Source organism: Anopheles maculipalpis, chromosome 2RL (genome assembly GCF_943734695.1).
Source record: "Anopheles maculipalpis chromosome 2RL, idAnoMacuDA_375_x, whole genome shotgun sequence".
NCBI classification, from domain to species: domain Eukaryota; kingdom Metazoa; phylum Arthropoda; class Insecta; order Diptera; family Culicidae; genus Anopheles; species Anopheles maculipalpis.
This window is the reverse complement of record NC_064871.1, coordinates 25,524,408-25,546,024: the sequence shown is the minus strand read 5'-3', so window position 1 is coordinate 25,546,024 and position 21,617 is coordinate 25,524,408. Positions and strand designations below refer to the sequence as shown.

Below are 21,617 nucleotides of genomic sequence, written 5' to 3'. Positions count from 1 at the left end.
AATTATTATGTTAAATATTTGAGAGTAGAGAATCGCGTTACCATATAGCATCTTGCGCGACGTGAGTGAAAGACCACGCGCCTCCATCAGTAATCGATACATTTGTTTTTATAATGGATTACTGCTTTACACAATGGCATTCGGATTTTATAATACAAACAGTTTGATTCGAAAACTGTAGACATAAAAGTAAGATTTTCAATGAAATACAGTGCACTTACTTTATTCATAAATATCAAATTCCACCAATGACCAGGCGCCTCCATTACTTTTCAAACATCTGTTTTTGCTACTGTAATTATTTTTTAACTTTTACAACGAATCGTATCTCGTAAGAGATTCATTGGAGACATTTTAAACTATACTTAATACATGGACACAATAAACAACAAATAGATATTTGCACATATAGTTATAAAGTACACATAGAAAAATGTTCAAAAAGTATGTTTAATTTTATCACACTTTTTTAAATTTTATTCATGACTACAAGATAAAATTTATCAGTAAAACTTCCGCTCGTTTGGTACTGGCTTTGATTTGGGGAGCGATAAATAAGTTACTCTCAATATGTCATGATGAGTGCCGAGATTGCAAGCCAAACGCCACGCTGCTTGACAGCAAGGAACCAGCGCAAAGCGCAAAGTGAATGGTGAATTATGACGAAGAGCCTTTATGAAAATGGCTTCCGTTTTGGTCCATTGCTTTATTAATTTATGGCTACGGTGGATGAACTTTTGTTGCCGGCCAAGAAACGAGACAGCGAGGGCCCTCGGCAGGATCGGTAGAATCGACACAAAGCGGCGCGCAACGCAGAGCTATAATTTCGTAGATTTAACGGTTGTGCCAGTGTGTGTGTGTGCGTTTGAATATTCGTTATGGTGACAGAAAATGAAGCAAAAGATGCTACTTGAGCCGGTCTTCTCCGCGCCGAATGAAATCGATCGACCGAAAGAATGACTAAATGAAGCACCCTCGAAAATACAGTCCATGGGGTACATAAAATTGTAACGATAACAATTTGGGTCGGCTTGGGCCGTATTTCGATTATGGTACATCGTTGGGCGGGAGTTGCTGTACTGTGCATGCGGCTGGGAAGCTGGGTGAGCGGTTACGGATCATGACCTCTCGTCAGTGGCGTGATTTTTTGTACCGCGGACGGGAAGATGTTTGGGGATCGTTGGCAGGCGGTTGGCGATGATGGAAAATCAAATGGCTCGTTGCTCGTTAAACTCCCAGCAAGCAAGCTGCTATTCAATCGGTCTATTCGGGTGGGCTTGCGCTTGAAAGGGAGAGTACTGTACATCAAATGGATGTTGCAAATTTGGCAACATTTCGTGGTTTATAGTACATCAAGTTGCGAAAAATTTGAAAACGTGCCTAAAGCATTGGACTAGTTCAGGAGTGAGAGTAATTGAGATAGAAAGTTTATGTTAAAATACTTTTTATTGTGTACGCTTTACGACTAATGCTACGTCTTCCAGATTTGTATTTGCAAATGTTTGAGTAAATTTTGTCAAACAATCCTGTTGATTTTTGGTTGGGTTGAGAGGACTTGCCATATAGCTCAATCCTGTTGATGAATTCGTATGATGTATGATCCTAAACCACTTGTTCATACAATTTCTAAGAAAATGCTTGCATTTGGAACTCCAAGTTCCTAGAAAATGGCAGCTGCAAATTAACTGTGAGCGATCCATTTGACATGAACCATATTGTCCACAGACACTTCAAAAATAATTCAGCACTGACAGCATTATTTATTTACCCAGCTGCTTTGTACCTTGCCGTGCAAAATGAATTCACTCGAAGTGAGGCTTTTGTTTAGCTGGATTAAATTCACATACTTGTCGTGTGCATGCGGTACAAGGTTCCATCAATTTTTTGTTTAATTTTCCTACGAATGATGCTCTCGGTCTAAATTGAGATCGTTCCAGAAAATGTCAAATTACAATGCCGGGCACGGTGCGGGCGCCTGCCTTGTTATGTGTGTGTGATGCATTCCGAGAAATGAATGGCACAGCCGGGGACCGTTTTTAGTAGCCATACACATACGTGCATGTTTTATCATAAATCAATTTATTTGTATGAAAAGTTTTAATCTCATAATCCGATGATGGATAGAGTTAGTCCGGAAGTCTTCCGGTTTAGTTCTGCACCAGTGCGGAGACACATTCCGAACCAATCTGGTATTGCAAGTTAGTGGAAGGCAAGATTATTGATGCATTTTCAAGCAGACTAAGTGGTTTCCTCCTGTTGCCTGTTATTCCTTCGCTGGGCACATACTCGCTTCTTGCTAGACTCGTTTTGACAAAGACTAACATTGGACCGACTCCGGATAGGGAGAGTGCACACATCGGGATCGGGTTGAAATATTACATCGAAGCCAAACATCCTTCAAAGTGGAATCGGAACCGCAACAAAGGATAAACTATTTTCCCATTTTCCCAGAAAGTGTAAGCATGTGTGTAAGAGTGTAAAAGAGAGGAAGGGAGAGAGAGAGAGAGAGAGAGAGAGAGACAAAATGATTGGGAGCGATAGGGAGAGTGAGAGAATGACACCTCAGCCTGTTATCCTTTCGATGTTGTTCCTGTACCGGTTGGTGAGCGAGAGTAACTGCGAGCAAGTGACACGCCTGGATGATACGAGTTAGGTGGTTCTCGTGAACTAGCATCCTTTCAGTAGGATTTACTATTTTCTTCCAGTCCAACACCTTTGGGTCGAGTGTCGTACCATTTTTTTTTAACTATTCAAGAGTTGTTTGGATGGCTGGACTAACATGCAATTCTAGAAGGTGTCAAATTCATTTAAAATAGATGATGGTGTAATGGAATGCTTTGATATTCGATAAACCCAGTTGCTTTGGTGTTTCCACAGTGATACGAAGTATTGAAAATTGGAAAGAGATGTGGATAAACAAAAGAGAATTTATTAAATGTGCGTTTGCTCAGTAATGAAAATGTCCCCCTGCTGGCTTGAGCTTGGCAGGAGCTTGAGTACCATTATTGATGAATTGCACATTGTTGGTTTAGAATGAGCGAAACAATCAATTATTTGTTCACGGATGTTTTTTTGGCCAAAAGAGGTGTTTCAGATTGATGAATTTATTCACTAAGTGGGTTTAGTTAAAACTGAAAGCAATTATTTTTTTGTAAATTTTTCATTTGTTTTAATCAGGGAAAGGAATTTGTACAAATCATATCAATAAATCAAACAATTCTTCAATTATTATACTTTGCTGCTAACACTCACATGCTACCGATGTTTGGAGTTCAAAATTATTGTTAAACTTTTTATGCAGACATTGTTACTTCTATGCATTTCTTGATCATTATTTTTAGTAAATAAGGAAATGTTAATAATTCGTTTTAACATTAAATGACAAAACTGATAAAACGAAGAGCAGAACTACGTTATGCCAGTTATCAATTTCATCAAACATTTTATTTTATATACTGTCATCGTGAGCTGAACAAACTTTTCACTCAGCCTGTCAGCGAAAGTAGAGTCATTCTGTTCAGTTTGATTGGCATCATGATGCGATCCATTCCCATCAGTCCCGTGTATGATTACAGATACTCATTTTCGTTGAATTTGTATTCTTTTGTTGAGACAATCTTTGCAACCGTCAATGCCACATTAGCTCCATTGGGTTTGATGATTCTCTGTCGTTTTGCCTTGAACAAATATGGTGAATGCGTCAAATGCAGTGTAGAAATCGATATGCGCTATAAACAGATCATTCTACAACAAAATCTTTAGTAACTTTTTAATCATTGGATACAGTTGATTTACAGCAATGGTATTAATTTTGTAGTACTCATAGAAGATACCTATCAGCATTAAAGTTCACTTCATAAATAATATTTGTGATATCTCAGCGGATAACCTAACGCAATGTACTGAACACGGTAATCCTGTACGCACAACTTTATTGGTTGCGACTTAACTCATTCGCGGTTTTCATCAGACTGACCCACTCCACTCGGTCACAAATAAATTTCATAATTCCCTCTCTTCTCTCACTCTCTCCTTATCTCTTCATTCCCTCTCTGTTCCCCCTTAACGTGGTCCGGCGAACAGCCGCAACTCGCTTGCCTCGCTTCTCTGGTCCGTCCGACCACACAAGCCGCCCGCTTGCATTCTACGGTGGGTTTCGCGGAATTCTGGCCGGTGTCGATGAGATCGAACAACAATTGCGGGTGCCGCCGTTCCAGACAATTGTCGCCAAAACAGATGCCACTCGGACAGCCTTCCGTTCGCTCCTCACCCCGCACCTCTCTCTCCTTCCTCAGCCCGCCATTCTCGCCCGTTCCTTAGACCGCGCATCTCGCTCGTTCCATCGAAATGGAACATCCTCCCGGCCAGGTTGATGCTACGGATCTATAACTGGAAGAAGAGCTAATTTATGAACAGGACGTTTAAACTCACCACTCCTTGTCTTCACATCCACTACCCGGATCAATCCGTCCTCGCCCGGGAACACCCTTGCAATGCGTCCCAGCTTCCACAATTGCGGGGGCGTATTATCCTCCTTTATTAGAACCAATGCTCCCTCCTTTACGTTGTCCTTTATTTTGGTCCACTTGTATCTAGTTTGCAGTTCGCACAAATACTCCCTTTGCCATCTATTCCAGAATTGCTGCCGCAGTTGTTGGATTCTCTGCCATTTATTCAAGCGACCTTCAGGCATATCTAAATAGGATGGTTCTGCAACTCCAATCAAGGGACGATCAATTGTAAAATGAGCTGGAGTAAGGCATTCCAAATCGTTAGGATCATTTGAGTGAGCATACAATGGCCTTGAGTTTAAGATGGCTTCAATTTGGCATAGAAGCGTGCTAAAATCAGTTATTGTTAGAGATGCAGATTTATAAATCTTCTTCAGTACACTCTTAACACTCTTGACCCCTGCCTCCCAGATTCCTCCAAAGTGAGGGGCACCAGGGGGTATCATTTTCCATACGATCTCCTTTTCTTGGCAATACTGGAAAATGCCTTGGCCTGTCGCCTCCTTCCTAAACATCTCATACAGCTCTCGTAGTTCATTTTTTGCTCCGACAAAATTTGTCGCATTATCACTGAAGATTTCTTCAGGTATTCCTCTTCTTGATACAAATCGTCTCAAAGCTGAGAGAAAGGCACCAGTTGATAAGTCCTCCACTGCTTCCAAATGGATCGCCTTAGTCACCATACACACGAATACACATATGTATCCCTTTATTGCCGCAACACGACGTATACCGGATTTCAGCATAATTGGCCCAGCAAAGTCAAGCCCAACTCGTTGAAAGGTAGGAGCAGCTGTTACACGGTAGCTAGGAAAATCACCCATCTGTTGTTCCAAAGTAGTTGGCTTGCTTCGGAAACAGGTAATGCATTTATGCAGAACCATTCGAACCGTTGATCGCGCATTGACAACCCAAAATTGCTGACGAAGAATCGCAATCACTCCAGATGGCCCGACGTGCAAATTTTCACGATGAATTGTTGCAATTAAACGATGTGTAATCACATTTCGATTTGGAAGAAGAAGTTGATGCTTGTTTCCAAAAGCCAGATTTGCATGTCTTATACGACCTCCTACCCGCAGTAACTCACCATCCAAAAAAAGGTTAAGGTCTTGATAACGTTGCAACGGTTTGCTATTTTTTACGGCCGAAACTACTTCCGGTAGATCCTGATGCTGAATTGCTCTAATGATCCAACGCATCGATTCTCGCAATTCGGGAATAGTAGGGTTTGGATCATTAATGCGTTCGCCCTTGCGACGCTTTGTGTTTTGTTTGAACCGCACGATGTAGGCAAGTATTCTTTGTGTCTTTCTAAAGGATTCATATTTCTCCAAAATTGGGAGAACTTTCAGCGGTACGATAACATTGCAGATAACCTCGTTGCGCAATTCCGGAATTTCATCATCATTTAGTTCATCGATGCAAACATTTGGTATCTCACAAGTACGTAAAAACTCCGGACCATTCCACCACATCTCATTTGAAACCAGTAGCGACGCCGATTGACCCCTTGATATAACATCCGCAGGGTTTTGATGTGTCCGAACATAACGCCAAATGAACGCTCGGTTCTCGTTGATCTCGGCTACACGATTTCGTACAAAAACATTCAGGCACTCTATCGGCTTTTTCAACCATGCCAGAACTATTTGGCTATCCGACCACAAGTTAATCGTTTCGAAATTAAAATCCTTTAATGCTTCCAGTACCTTTTTCACTAGACGACAAAGCAATGAAGCTGCAAGCAGTTCCATTCTAGGAATTGTCACGTTCGATAAAGGGGCAACCCGAGATTTGCTGATCACTAATCTCAATTGCGCTTCACCATTCCTCTCTATTGATCTTATATAGACGCAGGCTCCATATGCCTTCAAAGAAGCATCCGCAAATCCATGGATCTCTAATGAAACTGCATTTGTACTTACTACATGTCGAGGAATTCGAACTTGATTTTCTGTTGGCAATGCTTCCAAAAAATTATCCCATTCTTCTATCAACGGCTCAGAAATTTGATCATCCCAGTCCAACCTTGCTAACCATAGCTTTTGCATCAAAATCTTTGCCAACACAACCACTGGAGAAATAAGCCCCAATGGGTCAAATATTTTTGCAATGGCAGACAGAACCTCTCGTTTGGTAGGTGTTCTGCCCTTAGACGGTACCTTTGTCAAAAATATAAATTCATCATTCATCGGATTCCACATCAAACCTAACGTTTTGATGATTTCGTTAGCTTCACAATCGCCGATTTTTGTTAGAGCATCCCGATCTTCAAATGGTATCGATTCCAAAAGCCTTTCATCATTCGCTGACCATTTATGAAGTGTCATACCCGCCTTTCTAAACACCTCAATGAGTTGCACTTGTGCAGCATGGACAGTCTCGATATCATTTGCCCCAAACAATCCATCGTCGACATAAAAATTCTCTTCAATAATGCGACTGGCTAAGGGAAAACCTTCTCGTTCATCTCTCGCTAGCTGCAACAACGTTCGCGTTGCTAGAAAAGGTGCTGCTGCCGTTCCGTAGGTCACCGTGGTAAGCTCAAGCACACGCAGTTGTTCATTCGGCGAAGCTCTCCAGAATACTCGTTGTAGCGGGCTGTCGCAGGGATCCACCTTTATCTTAGGGCCGGTCATCATAACGTCGTTCAAAGACAAGCCGTTTACCTTCGCCGAAGCATCGAACACCACACGGCACTTGGTAGTGTTCTTGGCCGGGTTCAATACAGCATGATGCGGCAGATACCACCTTTTCACGGAGCCATCGTCCTCACTTTCATCAACCACTCTACAATGCCCTAACTCCTCGTATTCACTCATAAACGCTTGATATTGTTCACGTAACGATGGATTTTTCAACAGTTTTGTTTCCAACAAATAAAACCTACGCAGCGCTACACTTCGCGAACAACACAATTGGCTTATCGATTCCCTTAAAGGCAACTGCACAACATACCTGCCACTGGATTCACGATAATGTGTCTTCACAAAATGTTCTTCACATATCTCGTCTTCCACCTTCACGGAACGCTCACTTGTCACATCTTCAACTTCCCAAAACCTTTGCACTATTGTTTCCAAATTTTCTTTTGTCACAACATTTGTGTACACCTCACGCTCTTTGTGTATTTCCGCAACACGTCCACCTATCACCCATCCGAAATGAGTGTCCGTCATCATGGGAAGTGTTTTTGCCAATTTCACTGAACCAGATGCCATTATTTCCGAAAGACAATCCATTCCCAATAAAATGTCTACACAACTTGGATTGTTGAAATATGGATCGGCCAACATCGATTTATCAGGCAAATTCCACTTCGACGTATCGAAATACACAGAGGGTATTCTACCTGTTATTTCACGATACACAAAACATGTCACGTCCATAGCAAAATCACTACACCGAGATTTCACTGTAAAAGTACACTTTTTCTTCACCGAAGATTCAACGTTGCCAATCCCCTTAACCGGTACGTTCACGTTTACCAAATTTACGCCTAATTTCGTTGCAAGCGCTTCAGTCACACAACTGATTTGCGATCCACTGTCCAACATCGCACGACACAACAACACCTCTTTGTTTGGTAATTCCGCGTAAAGCAAGACGGTTTGCAAGAGAACAATACTTCCCGCCGCATCGGTATTGTTCACATGCTGGCTCGCGCTCACTTGTTCGGGTTCCCTTGAAACCGGTTCTGGACCGTTGTCCCAATGCAATACCGTGTTGTGTGGTCTGTGGCACCTGTTACATTTCAAATGCGATTTGCAACGATTTCGCCAATGTCCCGGTTTTAGGCAAATTAAGCAAAGACGCTTCGATCTAATAAAACTTTCCCGATCCTTTCCATGCAGTCGCATCAGCTCAGAGCACTTGAACGTTTCATGGGCACCCTTACACAATTCACACACAACTACACTGCACACGGTTGTAGCTGCATTCGATCTCATAGGCGTAACACCACTTGAGCTGGGCCCTTTCGAAACAAAACGTCCCCTTTGCCCCGCTGCAACATTTCCTTGGCACCTTTCTAGAACCGACACTCTTTCTTTTAGGAAGCACAAGGTTTTTTCATAACAAGGAAGTTCGTTTCTAGGGACACTCGCTTCCCATAGTTTCTTTGTTTCAATATCTAACGCATTCGCTATCAAATGTATCACCATCGCACACGACAGACCGGTAAAGTTTTCACCTAAATACTTTAGATTTTCCACGTGACTTTCAACCGATTCAACCAAACCGCGCAAACCTACATAACTTTCCTCATTCACCTTTTTCAAATTCAAAAGTCCACTAATATGTAAGTCTACCATACGCCGTTTGTTATCATAACGTTCGGATAACAGTTGCCACGCACGTTCATAATTACCGTCGTTTATTGTTTTCTCATCTATTACCTTGGCAGCCTCACCACTCAAGGCCTTTTCAAGATGATACAACTTGATACGCGAATCTTCACTACTTTTGTCAACAATATCTTTGAATATTGTTTTAAACCGCGCCCACTCCTCATACTTGCCACTGAACGAAGGTATTGGCCGAGGAAGCGGAGCATTCACAATCACTGACGAAACGCTAGGAGCAGGTATCAATGCTTTTGGTGAAATGGACTGTGCCGCAAGGGCTTCAGATGCACTTTCTATTTCCATCATCACCTCCTCATGCAATTTCACTGTCTCCTTAAACTTGTCGTCATGCACTTCACTTTCGTCATGTTTTATGATCTCACCATAATGTTTGTTGTGTTCTTCTAAAGCACTATCTGCCTTCTTCCCGAACACTTTGCACTGTACCGCGGTCAGCGCCTTTCCCTCTTCCTTCGCCTGCACAATGTTGTCCCTTATGCGAATCAATTCGCCATACGCAAGGTCACGCATGTGCACATGCGGCCTTACAGCAACAATTACATCCACCCAACCGGGTTGTGGCGCCGGCTTTACGGTTGGAGTGCGAGACGTCCGAGGCGTTCGAGTCATGATGATGCGATTTTTACCGATATCCAAAGCACAAAGGGTCAATATCCGAAGTTCGAAGGACCAATGTGATATCTCAGCGGATAACCTAACGCAATGTACTGAACACGGTAATCCTGTACGCACAACTTTATTGGTTGCGACTTAACTCATTCGCGGTTTTCATCAGACTGACCCACTCCACTCGGTCACAAATAAATTTCATAATTCCCTCTCTTCTCTCACTCTCTCCTTATCTCTTCATTCCCTCTCTGTTCCCCCTTAACGTGGTCCGGCGAACAGCCGCAACTCGCTTGCCTCGCTTCTCTGGTCCGTCCGACCACACAAGCCGCCCGCTTGCATTCTACGGTGGGTTTCGCGGAATTCTGGCCGGTGTCGATGAGATCGAACAACAATTGCGGGTGCCGCCGTTCCAGACAATTGTCGCCAAAACAGATGCCACTCGGACAGCCTTCCGTTCGCTCCTCACCCCGCACCTCTCTCTCCTTCCTCAGCCCGCCATTCTCGCCCGTTCCTTAGACCGCGCATCTCGCTCGTTCCATCGAAATGGAACAATATTTTTAATAAATTTACACGTTAAGGTACATCATCCCTGGTGTATTAATACAATTCATCACTTCCCACGCTTTAATAAAATATAAATCATACAGCTTCAATCTTCCTTGTCTGCACTATGTACCTTCAGCATCACCTAGAGCAATAGAAAAAAGCACAATGTCTGCTCGAAAATACTTCAAACTAGTTCACTTAATTGCATTATTAAGCACGCTTTACGATCGTCGCTAGTAATAAAATGTTCACACAATTTTCCAGAACGTCCGCATTCTGGCCGTCCCAGCACTGCCGAAGCATATTCGTTAGTCTATCTTGTTCAAAATTGCTCGTCGTCCGCCCTCGACACGGTACACCGGAACACGTTGAACTCGTCGTTGCTGTCCGGCGATCGTGCCCCAGGAAAGTTATACGCTTAGTTATTCAGTTTATGCTGTTTCTGATTTGATTGTGCCTCGTTTTGTGCCCCAAACTTTTGCCCTCCGGCCAATCCGTCCTGCCCCTGTCGCATGCAAAGGAGATGTGTGATTTAGTGTTGAGCTTAATGAACGCAAAAGGAAAACTTTTGCGCCAACCCCGTCAAAACAGCTCGGGTGCGCGAAACTCCTTCGGCTGACCGTTTCCTGCGGAACGTCGGTTTTCAATCAGCGCTGGGTGGGCCCGGTTTGAGGTGACTGCTGGTAGGCGGTTGGTAACCATTGTGGTGGATCCTTTCCCGTCTAGATTTGGCTGTTGTTCCTTCCGATTTTGTCGCTGTGTTCTGGCATACCGTTGGCGGCCTGATAGCAGTTGGTTTAGTCAAACATTCGTTTTAATCTGCAATTAGCTTCACTTTCGCCAGTTGACTCCTTCGTCGTAAGTTTTTGTTGGAACGAGCGTTTCATGTTTGTTAAAGAAGTGGTACAGGAAGCGAAATCGGAAGCCTTTGGTTTCCGTTGGTAAACTTTCGCTCGTTGGCTACCCGGCAATTGCGAGCGCAGGCGATTGGAGCGGAGTGGAAGTGAAAAGTGGTATCTTTTGTAACAGAAGCAAGTGTGAAAGTATTTGTGCTATGGATCGAATTAAAATTCTGCTATGGCTTTGATGTGGGAATGATTAGGCTGCTAGCAGATGTGAAACCAGACGTAGATCAAAAGATTTGCGCTCAATAAGTCTTCTATTGCGATTTACATTTCTGGGGGCTATATAAATGTGCTCAAATCAATACATTTTTAGCATGTAACACTGATGATTTTTTTTTGAAAGAAGTGACGCTTGTGTAGCTTATAAAGAATTTATTTTACTTTTAGAAATTCCTTAAAAACAATTAGTTGATCCTTATTCAAGGCAAAAGCAACAAAAGCCTTCCCTAATTATACGGTTGAACTTTGAATTGTTACCCGGAATGCGAGAACATTTTCACTCAATCAAAATCAAAGTCAGCTGCACTGGCTTTAAAGAAAATCGTGTGCTAAAATTGACCGTAACTAATGAATGGCGCTAAATTTGTCTCCGGAAGCGGCTCCACTAAGACCACCGTAGGTATAGTTTTCGTTGAGTTGATTTAATTAGAGCCAATCCCGGTTTCGCACCGAACCGAGCGAAACCTTGATCCTATCGGACTTTTCACCACGGGTATTAAACCACAAGGCAATTAGGGCAAACTTTTGTCGCATACCTTGGCTTGCTCGTCCGGTCCGAGCAAGATCATTCATCTTTGCCCCGGTGCGCTGTAATCCATCATGGTGCCCGCTCCCGGTGCCATAGTCTCCCGTTTCCATTTGCTGGTGGACCAACGCCAAGTGTCAACCGTTCCGTTGACGGAAACCCAATCTCACCGTTCAGCTTCGGCTCGGCGAACCTCATTACGTTAATTACACCCCCGTATAACTGAACCGGACCGGTGTGGGTGTATGTGAGATGCCAGGATGCCGTCCATTTCTACAACCAGACACGGGTACGTTGAAATGTTCATCACCATCAATCATATTTCGTAATTCTGTCAAAAGCTCCAACACCCAGTTCGGGACTCGCACGGTGACACACTCTGTACCTTCGCGTACAGCAATTGTGCATGGTCTGCTGGTCACCACGATCGCCTGTTGCTTCAACGAGCAGAGGATGTGCGTGAAGCAGGGGACGGAATAAAATGAAGAAAAAAAAATAAAAAAGAAAACACAAACAGGAAATGTCAAAACGAAATCCCGCCGGTTCTAACGTCTCTCAGCCCAGGAGAATTGGTCGAAGAAACCTTCGTCAAAAGTCATCCGACATTATCATCTCGGGGTTTTGAGATCGGAATGATAGCGACCGTCACCCACCCCTCCCCCTCGCTTTGTGTGGTCACAAAGACAGATGAATTTGCATTTTCGGTGAAAGTTTGCCTGACTGTTGTTACCCAACGTTGATCACCGGAACACTGGCCAAATCGGACACAATTGCAAACATTTCTTACGCTGGGAAATATGGGAATGGTTCAACTCCCACGGCCCACTAATCATAACTCTCTCGGGGCTCGCTCCAAACCACTCCCAGGGCCCCATAAAGCATGACTCAAGTGGTACAGTGAGCGCAACAAAAAAGCACATCAACTATCAACCGAACGGGTCATCACGAGCAACTACGGCACATAAAGTAGCGGTAAACACGTTAAAAAACCAGGTCTTATCATGAAGAACCCTCCAGTGGCACACAATTTGAGAACAGAGGCAAATTTATGCACTCAACTTTGGAGGGAAGGAAAATTTGAAAAATTTGCTCCTCAGTTTCATTTCTCCGCTTCCCAATTGGCGTGCCGGGTTTTTTAACGAGCGATCCCCACAAGTCCCCTGCCAAAACCTGAGTGCCATTTGCCATGAAGCGGGGGGTCGCACAATTATACGGCATAATAAACTAAACAATGGTATGCAAATTTCTACAAATTCAATTAAAACAACGGCTTCATAATGCAGGGTAGCGGGATGAAGGGGCTGGACTCGTTGCAAAACGTTGAGTGGTACGATTGAGTGACGAAGGGACCCCGAACAACTTCAAGTTCTGGACACAAAAGGCAAAGTAGCCTATCGTACCGCGTGCCTTACCAATCGTACTCACAGCCCCAAAAACACCAAGAGGCAAACGTTGCTAAGCGACACAGGCTCCCGTACCCGGTGAGCTTTCGGCCGAGAGCGGATAAAGTGTCCTGTCCTGAATTCCCATCAACAGTGCACCACCATCGGTTCCGATATGGTCGCTTTTGCTAGCTGTGTTTGCTGCTCGAACTGTGTCTGGCTCTCGGTTGAAACGAGAACAAAAAAAGATTTAAATATTTTAGCATAACATTTGAATACACAAACGTTTGCACCATCGAACACGATGGACCGACGATGGTGTCGGATCGGGCTCGTATAGGACTCGAGCAGCTTGGTTGTATGGGGAGGAGCAAGATATTAAGCTTCCTAAATTTGTTTCCAGCTAGATTGGATCGAGGGGATGGCCGAGGTCAGTGTGGCCTTCCTCACATTCTTCCTCTACCAAGAGATCCTGTGAGCTGCAAGCGAGCTTTGGGGGCCATGCAGCCCGGACGACGGGTGTCATAGGAATCACTATCACCGCACTCCGGGTCTTGTTCGTGATAGAAATGCATTCGCAATGCAAAAGTGACTCACTTTTCGACACTCCGACTCCGGGTGCTCGGTGAGCGCCACAGGGGAACACCAACGGCATGGGTGAGAAGTGTTTCCGAAAATAGTAATAATGTATTCGTATTCAGGGGCGGAAAATGTTCAGCCCCTGCGCCTTCCACTCTCCACCACCTCGTCCGTTTGGCCTAGTTTGTGGCCAATGTTTTGAGCATCGGGAGGACACTGCTTGGGGTTGTGTGTTTCGACAGCACGACACTACACAGTGCGGTCGGGTGCAATGGCTCCGATGGCGGTGTGCATAATCCATGTGCCGTGGGGAAGACGAACTGCTAGGCGAGTGTCTCCGAGTTCTTTGCCCGAGCACACAGTTCGCAAAACCCCTCGATCCCATTCGCAACAGCAAAAGCGCATGGTATGGTTGTGCAAAGTGCCGGAAGATACGCCTGCAACCAATCCTGTCAACTTCCTGACAATTTCCCATTTCCGGCCGTCGGCAACTCGCAGCACACGAACCAGTGTTTTAAGCGATCCAGTGCGAAAGCGATGCGGAGCCGAGACGGCAAAAGTTATGTGCCGCAACTGCTGCATTCGGGAAAAAGGGATGGTTTTCCATGCTCGCCCCAAAAACCGTTCCGACCGCATTGTGAAAGCAATAGTTTAGTTTCAATTTCCATATGATCGTAAGTGTACGACCGGGGAGCAATTCCGGCACTGACCCTCGTTTTGCATCGGGAGTGCAGTTTGGGCCGGATGTATTGATTTGAACTAATATTGAGCACATACACACACAAACACGCCTGCAAACGCAAAAACAAGTGAATGGACATTTGAGTGAAGCCTTGGTTGAGTGCATTTATATTTCCTGCCGTGGTTTTATTGAAGACTTTATTGAAGGGCTCGAAAGTTTACGTTTATGAAGTATGATTACTCGGAAGTTTCGATTTCAACGAAACTCAGTCAGAAGTATTAGACTTTCGCAAATACACTAGTTGTGCGTTAAATTGTTTCATAAGAAAAATTGCTCAAGTTCATGCAAATTCATTACATGTGTCACTTACACACATCAATGTCCAGCGTGCTGTCCTTCGAGGTAAATATTCTTTGTAAGCAGCAGTCCTTCGGAGAAGTAAAATATTTTCACAAACATTCCGTTGCAACCATCGCTCGATACGTATGTATTGGACATGTTGCCTTCAAATGGTTGTCGATCTTGTTAAGTATGAGTCTCATCCATGGTGAATGGGTATGCCAAGAAGAAGTTGGCTCCAGGCGATGTTAGTTTAGGCATGTCAGAATGCAAATTATTAGTTGTAAATGCCTAAGGTACAGTTCATTGCAATCGTGAGCTACATTTTAATTAAAACGCATGTTTAATTATACCGTTTTTTTAAACATGGAGGACGCCTTTCTATAAATAAAGCTTAATGAAGCAAAGTGCATGCTGTGGCTGTGCTGTGGAATGTTATCGTTGTATGTCAAAGATATAATATTGTTTTGCAACTATCGAACATTCTTGAGGTAAGAAGATGGTTACGTTTTTTGTTTTCGATTTCAAGACTTGAATTATCATGTCCTTAGACGAATTCAAATATTTTAACAAAAGGACTTGAAAGGTCAGTAATTTTAAGAAGTAAAGCTCGCTTAGGATTGAAGAATTACTTTGCCTGTTGAAATGTTTTGAGGAACATATTGAAGTGATGAATTGTTTTAAAGATAAAATATTTCATCTAAAGGACTGTGCAATAATTGGGAAAAAATCAATATTTTAAATAATAATGTATCATGTATGCTCATCATTACATGTACGTTATTACATGTATGTAATAATGTAATAATGTTTAAATAATAATAATAGCATTGTCTGTCTTAATACTTTATATTTTGTATGAGAATCACCATAAAATCGTACCATGAAACAATGCTGCTAGAGCAGCTTCGTAGGACGTGCGATAATGCCTTGACGATAAAGTCTCCCAAGGATAACGATAAAGCTGCAGTGTGACGAAAAATGTGAAGATGAGTTACCATTAGCGGGAAATGGAAACACGGGTTCATTTTACTCGGTAGAGCGGAAATGCTGTTACCTTATCCCTCACTTTGTTCTTCAAATTTCCCCAACTGATAACGCCCCGGAACGGGTTCAGGGTGAGTAGCAAAGGAAAAGTCAAATGAAGAATTTCCATTCCCTATCGCTCGTAGCGAGGAACAAAAAAAAAAAAAAACAACGTTTAGGCAGATAACGGTTTGCACGGTTGAGGTCCCGTTTTTGCCGCCTTCCATTTCCTCAAACACCCATCAAATAAACAAACCACATAGCTTGCACTCACCCTCCAGCCGTCCTGATTGCCATCAAGCGTGCTTGCTATGGGCCGAATGTGGCCGAAGCAAGTGGATGCCAGCAAAGCGGCACCGGGACCGGGTGTTCTACGAACTCATCGTCCTTTGCCCGTGCAGATTGCGAGGTAACATTATACACATCGATGCTCTTTACTTTGTTCTTCCATTATGCTGCTCTTTCTCGGCGCAACCGACCATACCGTTGGGACAATCTTTTTCCCACCACCGACTCCGTTCGTTTTGCAGCGAAGCGAACCAGCCAAGAGGAGAAAAGCGTCGCCGACTGTTGCCAAGGCGAGCCCATGGTTGCAGTTGGGGAAGATTGAGGTTTGATGAGCGAAAAATAAAAAGAAACAAAAACACACACACACAAACATTATGAAAAGACGTTTCCACGACGGTGGTTGGTGAGGCCGACCGGTAAGGCAGAGCGACGAACCATGTCTTCGCTGGCAGGTCGTTCGGAACATTTTGATAACCCACCACCCCGGAATCGGATGGAGACGCCCGGTAGCCCGTAAACAAAAGTTTGCGGAACATGAAGATCTGACCGAGAAATGGGCATCAAATGAGCTAGCTCGTTCCCAACCCGAAAGCAAACTCCAAAACTGAAGCGCTGCTCCGGAAAGGCTGCTGAAAGCGGTGCGGTGAAGATGAAAATGCGTCACCATTAACTGGCGGAAAGCAAGCGCAAGCATCGAGCATATTTTCGGTGGGAAATTGGGTTTCGAATTTCAGGCTGCGTAGAAAATGCGTTGGATGCGTGAGAAGGAAGAGGGCATGTAAATGAAACAGAGATAAAATGGAAGAAAGGGAAAAAATGCTGAGCAGATCGCTTTTGATGACATCAATGCTTAAAGAGCAGTTGTTTTGCCTTCGGGTGTACCGAGTACGAGCGTACCAATGATGGTTTCTACAACGTTGGACTTTCGTGGAAAATATGGTTGAAAAATCCACAAAAAAGGGAAGATTTAGTAGTGCATAGAATGATAGCTTTCTTTAATGTGTGTGGAAAGGTGAAAGTTTATTCGAAAATAAAATATTCAAACATAACAATAAATAGCAGAGTGTTGTCAACATCTGGAAGTTCATCGATCATTGCAATGTTTGCATTTTCTTTTTTCCTATACTTCTAATACCATGTTTGTTGTAACCTACGTAATGTTTTAAGAAAATGAATACAGTTCCACGTGCAAGGTAATGTGATGCATGCATTGAATAAAAAAAATTAGATCAAATTTAATGCAATAAAGATATTTTATCTCTTGATTAGAAGATATTGAACGCATGTTAATGCTTTCATAGATTTTTTTTTTCGCAAATTGAATGATCAATAATCTTGAAAATTCAATGACATCTAATACACGTATTACCTTTGAAATGAAATCAGTTTAGCTCGTGTGAAAATGATTCGATGAATGCGTTTGCTTCAACTATAAGGCTCATTAATAAAGATGTTTCGAAGAAATTTATTTACGGGATACCAGGCGCCTCCATCATGAAGTAAAATAGTGTAGCATAAAAATCGGTTGAAAAATTCTACCAAAATTATTAACCAGAAAATATTTTGTATCCAAAGTACCTTGAAATAAATGTCAAAATTTGGATATATTTTGACGTGCTTATATATGCGGCTTCATGGCTAGTAAAGATGCTTTTCTGACTAATGATTATGACATACGAAATTCCTTTACAATGTATCTATCAATCAATTTGCTTTGCCCTGGCAGGAGACAGTGCACCCGCTGTCTAAGCTTATATTTCTAACCTACCCGCAAAATGGATTAGCATAACTGAGGCTTAGCCGACGGTTCCAATGAAACAAATCGCTTGAGTTGTTTTATACTATTATCATACTTAGCGCATTTCCATTCCGTGCTGGGCCCTATCGACCGAATCTGCGGTAAATCCGGGTAAAGTTCGTACGCAGCAACTGCTCGAAAAAGACAACCTTTGAACCGAATCCATTTCTAAGTCCACATGCGCCCGCGGTAAAACGGCGAGCGACCCGGGCTGAAGTTGGTTCGCCCGCAGGGAGGGCGGCGCACAGTGAAATTCATCATAATTGGATTACTCTAATCGAGTTTAAATTAACGACCTGCCTGCCGGTGGTGGTCCGGAGTCGTGCACGGGCCAAGTCAGATTTAATTATGGCTACGTGAGCAAAAAGGAATAAAATAAAACCGAGGCGACAAAAGTACAAACGACAAAATTCGACGAAAAAGCTCACCCCTCCGAATGTTGTGCGTGGGGAATGGTGCAAAAGAAAGGAAGAGGGGAGGGGTGTGCACACTTTTTCTTGAGCAAATAAAAAAAGTCGAGAAAATTGCTTTATAACGACCTCTATCCTCTTGTCTTTAGGGTATGGATGTGGGCGACAAAGAAAGACAAAATTAGACAGCAACTAGCGAGAAGCTAAGCGGTCAATCACGGACGACGGAGGGACGGTTGCAACCTTTCGCAACGCGCACAGCAAGTGACAAATTGAGCAAAAGGGCATCGGTTTCCTTGGTGATAATTTCTGAAGGGTTTTTATGAAATTCTATTTTTATTATGGCAACTGGAATTTGGGGTTTTTCCGAAGACGATTATTGGGAGAAATATCAATCATAACTCAAGTAATGTGCAAGTACCAAGTGAAAGAGGTTTCCATCTAGTATAACGGATCAAGACCGGCATCAACTATACTGGTCAATGATGTCAATCGGCTCGAAAATCGTTCCAGAACTGAACAGAAAACTAACATGTCACTCCAGCATGTAAACATGTTGCAAAACAGAAGTCACAAGCACGAGCGAGCTCGTGCCCGATGTCATGAAGTCATGAAGTTGGCCAAATTTGGGCCATTTCTCGATAAGAAACTCAGAAACAGTGACCGTTCGGCACGCTCGAAGCGAACATGTTACTCAAATTCCTCCCATTTCCCACACAAAACCCTCACTATGCTCACACACACACACCCACACATACGCACACACATTTAGAGTTGTGCCGTTTTTACACGGCCATGCGAAATCAAGCGTGCAATAAATTTTGCAGTCTTTTCGATAATGTTCAAGTACGTTATTTATGAGTTTTATTAGACCGTGGCCAATATATCAGCATGTTTGTGGCGTTCGGTTTGCCGGTGGTATCAAACTGTGCCTGTCACATGGTCTGCCTGCCGGTACGGTACGGGGTTGATCGAAAAGTCATTCCGGAGGCCCTACAATAACGGTAAAAAGGGAGAGCAAAAAAGGGGCGAAGACCGTCCCAATCGGAAGTGGGACGTTTTTGGGAAAGTGCTTGGTAAAGCTATTGCTTTGCGTGTTAAGAAGCTCAACCGAGAGGGAACAATTAATTTATGTCTTCGCTTCGCTCATCTTCATCAAACGAAAACGGCACCCGGCAAGTGGTTAATGTTGCTACTTTTTTATGCATTCGACTGTCGAACGCACAATGAATGTGATGTGAAACCATGACGTGGGGAGGGAGTAGCATGTGATTTGTGTATGTAAGATATAGAACTTCTTGTTTTTTTCTCGCTCACTTACTACACTCCAGGCGGTCCCGATCCTGAACCGGTACTGCGAAGATCGAGCTATGTAAGGTAATGATTTATGGTGTATCATAGGCCATTATTGTACGCTCTTAGGCCACGGGTGGCATGAAATATGTTCCCCGGTATTAGTGCATATCATTTTGGGAGGACATTATCAAAGACGGTCCCGAACGGTGCGATTCACCGCTTCAGCCGGGTCACAATTTACTGCCTTGCTTGGAACGAAAAGCGATGAAGATTGTGACTTTCTTCAAATGTGTGATGCTGTAGCCGGGTAACGGGAGCTTTCAAAAATGGCACTCACACTCGTACAATGAATGTGTGAATGATTGTTTACGATATGAAGAAGCTGGTTTCGAGCTGGAAACGAATCATTAACTTGTTTTATGGCCGTTTTATTACAAGCAACACGCGTCACATTCAATTGATCATTTTGTTGTTTCGAAACACTTGATTGACAGTAAGCTGATAGCGCGGTCCATTTGAAGCGAATGGGTGCTTTTCTCTCTCATCGTTAAATTTATGACACGCGTAATGTACCCATAAGCAGACCGTTCAAGAGTTCAGCTATAAACTAACCTGGTTAAAATATATTTAAATTTGTTTTTCCAACCGCGCACCGTACCGCGGTTTCATCTAGAAAAAAAAAAGGAAAAAAGCAGAACGAAATTGAATTTCATAACGAAAGTAACGTAGCAACTGAGTTACTTCGGTTAGCTATAATTGACAGTTGTCCTCGCGTTCGTTCTGCCGCTGTGGTGCGCTTTGTATCTTTGCCGAACGACAAGGCGTATCCAATCGCAATAGTACTTCTCTGCCTTATTCCAAATACAATTTATTCCCGAGACAGACCGAGAAGCTCTGGGGGCGGGCGGTTGGAAAATCGTGGGACCAGTTTTGGTTCCGGTTGGAAATCGAATTTCAACCATCCATCGTCCGTGTATCGTCGTCCGCAAGCACAGTGACGATGGCCATCCCAGAACGGAAGGGAAATAAAAATCACAAGCAGAAGAAAACAGCCGGAACGTCCTCGAGCTTGGAAGCGAGCCTGTTTGACACACGATTGTATTCGGCAACCGCCCTGACAGCCGTGGATGGTGGTTGCAACCAACCGAGCGCACAAAATACGAAAGCTTCCCAGAGCTTCCGCCAAACGATGGCTGTAAACACATAAAAATAATCCACTTCCAGTCGTTCGTTTTTGAGCATCGTGTGAGTAACTTTGGTCCGAACCATCTTGGGATGGCAGCAAGATAGTGAGGAAGGAGATTTTATTTCGTTACGAAACGGAAACACTCTCTGACCTGCACACGGGGGCGGCTGTTTCTAACTGCCAAACCGAAACTTCTATCTTCCCGGTTCCGCTGGGAACCGCAACCAACCGCTTGAGCACTTCCGGTATTCCGGTCCAGTAGCGGCGTGCTTCCGTTTCCGCCGCAGCAACCGCTGCGGCTTACGAGACCGAACCGGGCTGACTGTTGCCTGACTGCCTATGGGCGATGCCTGTTCCTGACCATGGTTCATTGTTAAATATGGTCGCTTGTTAGCGGAAAGAACAGCAATATAATTGAATCAAATTTGATAACATCTCGCTATCTCTCACTCGCTCGGTGTAACGCTTGACCCGATCCACTTCTTCGCTTGTGGGTCACAAAACGCTTGTTACATTTTTTCACTTGCACGTGTTCTTATTTTCACTTCGCTGTGCAGCTCGTCTCATCAACACGTGTAGCACAAGGCGGTAAACGGTTTGCGAAAAACATGAGCTTCAAAAAAAAAATCCCCGGAAAAGCATCAAGCCTAGGCACCGGATTTGGATGGCTGTGTTGATTTATGGGGCTCTCCGGCCGTTTGCGGAATTGAATTTACTTCTTCTGCTCACTTACACCGGCCAAGCGTTCCACTCGAAAGTGAAAGCTATACGATTCTAGGGCCCTGGCCCTGGTAAACGATGTGTAATGACCCTCCATTCACCTGAATTCCTGAAGCTACGCTACGCCGATAAAAATCATAAACGGGGAATGTATGTGTTTGCTGCCCCGTGTAACCACAGCCGGTTACACACGCGCAAACAAACTCACACACGAAATCGAATTGG

The 21,617-nt window shown here is 43.7% G+C and overlaps 3 protein-coding genes across 3 annotated transcripts in view; 2 read left to right on the top strand and 1 right to left on the bottom strand.

The window, feature by feature from the left end:
• The window catches only part of LOC126565732 (uncharacterized), a 578,093-nt gene that overhangs the window by 229,896 nt on the left and 326,580 nt on the right, over positions 1-21,617 (bottom strand). The window lies entirely within an intron of this gene.
• Positions 1-21,617, top strand: part of LOC126557323 (transcription factor IIIB 90 kDa subunit) — a 525,788-nt gene that overhangs the window by 225,607 nt on the left and 278,564 nt on the right. The window lies entirely within an intron of this gene.
• LOC126556998 (neural cell adhesion molecule 1) overlaps positions 1-21,617 on the top strand; it is a 90,910-nt gene that overhangs the window by 166 nt on the left and 69,127 nt on the right. The window lies entirely within an intron of this gene.